This window comes from Vombatus ursinus, unplaced genomic scaffold (assembly GCF_900497805.2).
Source record: "Vombatus ursinus unplaced genomic scaffold, bare-nosed wombat genome assembly UNPS02014818.1, whole genome shotgun sequence".
Classification (NCBI taxonomy): domain Eukaryota; kingdom Metazoa; phylum Chordata; class Mammalia; order Diprotodontia; family Vombatidae; genus Vombatus; species Vombatus ursinus.
The window spans coordinates 36,898,946-36,905,864 of record NW_020954596.1 but is presented as its reverse complement, the minus strand read 5'-3'; positions in this window follow the sequence as shown (position 1 = coordinate 36,905,864).

The following is a 6,919-nucleotide window of genomic DNA, read 5'->3' as shown; positions in this document are numbered from 1 at the left end:
ACCTGGCCACTTAACCTCTCTTTGTTTTAGTATCTTAAAAAAAAAGAGTTCTAATAGATCTAATGTTTCCTTTATTCTAAAGGGTTTATCCTGCTATAAGATGTGTGTGCATATATACATAGATATAGATACATATATATACATATACAAACTCATACATTTATTAACTATGTGACCTTGGTTGAACCACTTAACCTCTATTTGCCTCAGTTTCCTCAAAGGTAAAATGGGGATAATAATAGTAGCTATCTCCCAGGGTTGTTGTGAGGAGCAAAGGAGATTAATATTTATAAAGTGCTTAGAACAGTGCCTGGAACATAGTAAGCACTATAAAAATGCTATCTATTATTATAATAATATTATTATATACATATAAATGTGTATATATATTTTCCCATTCTGAAGAAATGCATTTAAAATGTATCAAATAATTTGATAACCTAAGATAAAAGGTAAAGGAAGGTCAAGTATGGAGATTTTTTTAAAAGTTTGTTGTAACATTATATACATGTGGAAATTTGGCTCATTGATAATGATTTTGTCAAATTGCTCAGAATAGTTCCATAACAAAATCATAGAGCTAGATAGAGGCTTATTATTAAATCTAATCACCTAGTGTAACAACTAGATAATAATAATGATAATGATATAATAAAAAAATCTAGCATTTTATTATACTTTAGGATTTGCAAAGTGCTTTATATTATCTTAATTGACCCTCATAATATTTCTGGGAGATAGGTACTATTATAATCCTCATTATACTCAGGAGGAAACTGAGGTAGACATAGGTCTATTGACTTGCCCTAGGGTAAGTGCCGGAGACCAGATTTGAATTCATCTTCCTAACTCTGGCTCCAGTACTCTTTGCCATCTATTTTCCTGTAGGAGGCAGCCAAAGTGAAATTAGAACTTGGATTCCTTGACTCCCAATGAATAAATCTTTCCAAGGAACTCAATCACCCCCACCACCACACCCCTACACACATACAATTTAGATCTGATCCCAATGATGCCAGAAAATAGAAAACTTCAAGTGTGGAAGTTCTCTGCTCTGATACAGATTAACAACTCATAAATGGCCAGAGCATCAAAGTCTTAGCTCTACAACCATATATCTAGAGTTTAAAAGAACCTCAGAAGTCATCTGGTGCAGTCTTTCTACCTCCTCCTTCCTAATTTTAAAGATGAAAAACAACCCAGAGAGGTTAAATTATTTAGCCAAGAACACACAAGCAATAAGAATCAGAGGGGCCATGTCAACTTAAGTCATTTGGCTGCCACATCAATTTTCATTTCACTATTCCATAGAATAATGCCATCCTCCCTCTTTCCCTTGGCTTGGCAAGATGTAGTAGGCTATAGGTGCAGAATGAGGCAAATGTTATTATCAAAGACAGCCAATATATAGTTTTGCTCAACTCTTCTTGAGAGAAAAATTTCCAATTGTGATGGTGGTGAAATGCACTAAAAAATGATGCTGATGTTAAAAATGAACAGTTTCAGTGGTGCAGTGGGTAGAATCCTGGGCCTGGAAACAGGAAGACCCAAGTTCAAAGTTAGCTTCAAACATTAGGTTAGATGAAACATTGGGCAAGTCACTTAACCTCTGTCTGTTTCCTCAACTGTATTGTGAGGATAGTAATGGCACTCACCCCCTTGTTGTAAGGATGAAATGAGATAATATTTGTAAAGTGCTTATCATAGTGAGGGGCACATAGAAGACATCATAAATGCTATCTATCGATTGATCAATCAATCGATTTATTGATCTCTTATTATTTTTAAAGAAGTATGTGTGTGTGTATGTGTGTGTATGTGTGTACACACACATATTCTTAGAGAGCTGACTGGGTTTAAATGGTTTACTTAAAAGAATTTCAAAATAATATTTATAAATAAAATGCTTCAGAGTCTACTAAAAAAGGGAAAAAAAGTGAGACTCAAAAGTTAACAAGTGGTGGAGCCAGTATTAGAATCTAATTCTTCAGTAAATCAGCAAATATTTATTTAATGCCTATTATGGGATCAGATATGAAGACAAACAGAACACTCCTTGTCCTCAAGGAACTTCTAATGTTTTTTTTTTTTAAATTTTCCCATTGTGCCATGCTGCCTCCTAAATGTGAATTCTACTAACCCTGCCATGCTTGAACCCTTCCTGTCCATAAGGAGAAAAAAAGAATAGGTAAGGGTGACCTAGAAACCATCAAACTTTTAGAAAAACACAGGAGGGAATACAGAAAACCATTCTCCTGAAGGCTCTGGCATGCCAATGAATTTTAATGCTTGGCATTGGGGGACAACAGATTTCTCTTTTCTGTTTTTGAAGGGTACCAACACAAATAAACTTAGTTTCTCACTTCACACATATACAAATTGGCTGCGTTTATAGACTAGAATTAGTATAGCTTTCCTATTTTTCAGGTAATAATAATAACAACTAATATTTACAAAGTGCTTAGCAAATAAAGCTGGGCTTTACTTTTATTATCTCATCTGATTATAATCCCCATTTTACAGATTAAGAAACTGAAGCAAATAGACATTAAATGACTTGCTTAGAGTCACACAGATAGTGAATGACTGGGATCATATTTGAACTCAGGTCTTCTTGACTCCAGACCCAGTGTTCTTACCACTGTACCACCTAGCTGCCTGTGTGCCTAGGTAGGTCCTTAAACTAAGAGTTAAACATCTGAGTAATTTCAAGCCCAAAAAAATAACACTTTGAGATTGATTTTTGTCTGTGTTTCTGAAAAACAGCATAGAACATAAAGTAATAAACAACAGCTCACTGAAAAAAGGTTTAAAATCTGTAATTTTAAAGGGTAGGTTTTTTCTCTCCTTAGAGAGATAAACAAAACTATTGAAAACACCATTAGATATGTTTATGGCCTAAACTTAATGTCCAACAAGGAATTTAAGAAGCTGGACCTATTTTTGGGATAACAGAAACTATTTCTCAAGGTGTTAATTTTGACCTATTTCTCATCAATATTTGGAAGACATGGAACTTGCATCTTTTCCTCAAGGCAAAAGGAAACCTCTTAGATTACTTTATACAAAAGATTTTACTCTTTGTGAAACATTGACTATAGAAAATACACAAACTTGCAGATAGTTCCACCTTGTTGTCATTTTTTCTTCCAGTATGTCAGGAGGGGGTCCCTCTTTTACAGTTTTAGATGAGTTGTGAAATGGAAAATAACTTTGTGAATCAACACTCACACTTGAAGAAAAAGTCTAGGGTGTGATGGTGGTGGGTGAAACAGGAGGGTAGAAGAACAATTTTAAAAACAGTAATTGATATTATTCAAGAAGAAATTAAGACACCACATGAATTAATAACTACATGATCTCTGGTATTAGGTGGTCAAGGAGTGAACAAAGAAACATTATATATCGTTCCCATTGGTCATATAGGAAAATTGTGGCAGGGTAGGATTGACCTAATAGAATATAAGATCCTTCTTTATTAGAAGTTTTCAAGTAGAGACGAAGTAATTTCTAAAGAGAGAATTAATTTCAATGGTTGCAAACTTTCTACTGTTTCGTGGTTGATAGATTGTATCTTTATTCTCTCCCAACACTATAATAATAAAGATGTTCTATTTCATTAAAATATGGACTATTAGAATTTAATGAGATCATTATGATTAGGGTTGTTTTTTTTTTTTTTCATTTTACAGGTGAAGAAATTCAGGCTCTGTGTGATTAAGGCATGTGTCTTAGTAGTTTTCACAGGTAATTAGTGTCAATACCAGTACTGTATGCAAGGTCTTCTGATTTTGAATCTAGTAATCTAGTATGGTTTCCTAGATATCAGAGCCTGTTAGATTTGTGAATATTTTTGAATACATTAAGTGGAAAAGCCCCCAAATATCCTTTTAGAGTTGGAGTTAAAAGATACCTTCAACAATTTGGATTGAGATCTATCCAAGGATCATAAAGCCTTGTTTTATCCAGCACAAAGTATGATGGCACAAGGTTAATTTTCATCTGTAGTAAAGTTTGATATAAAGTTAAGAAATAGTTATTTATAAAGAAAAATTTAGATTCATATTTTGGAAACTCAGAGTGGAATATTCCCAAATGTACATGTACTACAGTTTCTCCTACCATTTCTTGCTAGTAAACGGACTGTATCATTTCAAGAAAACCCAAAATATACTTTAGCTACTGCTTTATCATCTTCAAATGATAATTGTTTAGATCATGCTCTAAGGCTTACAAGGCACTTTCCTAATTATTTTTATACATATTTTACAGGTGAGAAAATGAAGCTCAAGAAGTTAAATAATATGGTATTATTCATTTTACACATAAGGAACTTTGACATAGGGAGATTAAGAATTTTTCATGGTCACAGAAGCCTCTAATAGTAGACTTGTAGACCTGGAATCCAAATCCAGGTCCTTGAAAATACATTTAATGCTATTCACTATATTAGGTTGACTTCATGGTTTTACGGCTAGATCCAGAGTCATAGTAACTGATAGAGCCAAAAGGCATGTATGATCCCTCTTTCCTGTCTTCCCACCACCTCTCCAAGATTGAGATGAAAAGAGATTGGGCCAGAGTAAAGAGGTATATTTCTTTTGAGAAAAACAGAAAATAAGGAGCAGCTAGGACATGCAGTAGATAGAGCACTGACTCTGGAGTCAGGAGGACCTGAGTTCAAATCTGGCCTCAGGCATGTAATACTTACTAGCTGTGTGACTCTGGGCAAGTCACTTAACCCCAATTACCTCACCAAAAAAAAAAAAACCAACCAAAAAACCCAGAAAATTTATAAAACCAAATGAACATATTAACAATGTGAGGCTGAGGCCACAAATCACCAAACATATGAAGAGCATTAAAGGTATGTAGATATTTTAAAATAATCAGATGTTTAACACTATTATGTATCGGTACTTGCATCAGTATAAACTAAAGATGACTTACTTAAAGTAATGAGAAAGTGTCTAAAAAAATATCATAAGTGATTTTACTTCTGTTGGCTGAGGTTCAAAATAGTCTGGAACCTATAAAAAGAAAAAAAAACATTGCTGAATCTTGCTGCTCAATTCAACATTTTTTTTTTCCTGTGAGCACATACTCTATGCTAAACTGCTAGGTACTGAGGGAGATACAAAGATAAATGAAACATAGTTCCCGCTCTCAAGGAATTTAAAATTTAGTGCAATAAAAAATAATTATGATATAGGGTAGATATGGCAAGTATATGAGTTACTACTACTACTACTACCACTACTAGCTAGTATTTGTATAACACCTTAAGGTTTGCAAAGAGCTTGACAAATATGTCATTTGATCCCCACAACAACCCTCAGAGGTAGGCACTATTATTTTACCAATTTTACAGATGAAGAAGCAAAGGCAGATAGAAATTAAGTAACCTGTACAAGGTCACACATTTAGTAAATGTTTGAGACAGGATTTGAACTCAAGTCTTCCTGACTCCAAGTTCAGTGTTCTATCCACTTGCTGTCTCACCATCACAGTTACTTGTGGAGGGAAAAATAATTACCAGATTCAAGGGTGGGAGCTAACTAAGAAAGATAGGAAAATATTCATATGGAGAATTTAAATTTGGGACAATCCTTGAATGTATCAAATCTAGAGTAGTAATGTGGGAAAGTAGACATTCTAGGTATAGGGAGACATGAGAAAGGCTACAAAGGTAAAAAAGCACAGGGCGTGTTTGGGGCACAGTAAGCAGTACTATTTGGCTGGAATGTAGAAGGGAAGTAGTAATAAGATAAGCATGGACCTGAAGGTTAGAGTCAGACTGGGGAGGGGCAGGCAGATGGGGTTTAAATTTCTTCAGTAGTTGATGGAGAGCCATTGAAGGTTTTTTGACAGTGGAATATTATAGGATCAAAATTTCATAAGGAAGATTAATCTGAGAGGTAAATAAAGGGTGGATTGTATGGAGGGGAATGAAAAATAGGGGGAGAGGTAAATTAGCAATCTACTGCAGTATTCCAACGAAGTGTGATGAGGACTTAAAGTCGGAATAGTAGGCCTAGGGATAAGAGTTTCAGGTAATTCATAGTATGTTAAGTATGGTATAGTGTGGAAAGTACATTAGATAGCACCTCAGGAAACTGAAATTTGTAATGCTTTCTCTGCCATTCCTAGTTCTGTGACCCTGGGTAAGTTGATTCAGCTTTCTGGCACTCATTGCTCTTATTTCTAAAATGAAAGCATTGAACCAGGTTATTGTTAAGGCTCTCAAAATCACTAACATTTTTTCATTCTAGGTAGAATTGACTGGAAATGACCATTGATTCGATGTGAGTGGTGAGAGAAAGGGAAAAATACAAGATGACTGCAAGGTCAAAACTAATTTCTAGTGAGGTTGAGTCACTTGTTCAGAGGCTGGGAATAAAGAGAAGAGGAGAGTTAATTAGAAACATCTGAGGCAGACTCAGGATCATAATATTTCTCAATAATGGCATAAAAACCTGAAGGGCTTACCTCTCCCAGATGTTTCCTTTAAAAGACGCTCCTCTTCAAAAAATAGATTATTCAAGAGGGAAGGTACTGCAGGTGACAAAAAGAAGAAGGATGCTATAAAGGGAAATTGATCCTAAAAATAAGAAATAAATCTGATTATAGATTAGCTTTTTTGGTTACCCAAAAATAATGTGACTAAAACTTGAAAGCATCATAGGTTTTGGTAAACTAGTAAATAATAAAGTAATATTAATATAGAATTTTAACTTAAAATTTTAATTGCTTAAAATACCTGAATAAGTTGAATTAGGTCCCAAAAGAGCTTCATACTAGTCATTGTAAGAGACAAAGCTAATATTTTTATACTTTCTCCTTTGGCTTCTATCCTTTTTAAAATAGTTTTCTATTCATGTTTGATAAATGAGTTGATACTTATTTCACGGTTAAAAAT